Below are 473 nucleotides of genomic sequence, written 5' to 3'. Positions count from 1 at the left end.
CCCCGGTGCTGGCCACAGCCCCGGGCAGTGCGTGGTGGGGACGGCCCCAGCCTTTATTGAGCCTCAGTGCTGCCGGACCTGCTGGCCCGGCCCCGCCCGCGCTCTGGAGGGTGAAGCCGCCTTGTGTCAGGTCCCCTCCGTCCCCGCTCTCTCTGCCTGGGCCTTGCCCCGGCGCCTTCCCCTGGGTGGAGAGGCATGGTGTTGGGGGCTGCGGCCGGTGTGGAGGGGAGTGGGGACAACAGGGCACGAGGATGTGGTTACAGGGACAGTGGGGCGGGGGGATGGAGGTTGAGGGTGGTGGCGGACAGGGCAGCGGGGCATGAGGGTGATGGGGCATGGGGACAGCAGGCGTGGGGACAGGGAAGTGCGCCATAAGGGTGATGACATGTGGGGACGACGGGCATGGGGACCAGACAGCAGGGCACGAGGGCGACGGCATGTGGGGACAGCAGACATGAGGATGGGGGCGGGGG

General features: G+C 70.2%; 1 protein-coding gene across 1 annotated transcript in view; it reads right to left on the bottom strand.

The window, feature by feature from the left end:
- LOC103923401 (chromosome unknown open reading frame, human CXorf65) overlaps positions 1–473 on the bottom strand; it is a 3,520-nt gene that overhangs the window by 1,100 nt on the left and 1,947 nt on the right. The window lies entirely within an intron of this gene.

This window comes from Pygoscelis adeliae, unplaced genomic scaffold, assembly GCF_000699105.1.
Source record: "Pygoscelis adeliae isolate BGI_AS28 unplaced genomic scaffold, ASM69910v1 Scaffold79, whole genome shotgun sequence".
NCBI lineage: Eukaryota > Metazoa > Chordata > Aves > Sphenisciformes > Spheniscidae > Pygoscelis > Pygoscelis adeliae.
This window is presented reverse-complemented; position numbering and strand designations above follow the sequence as displayed.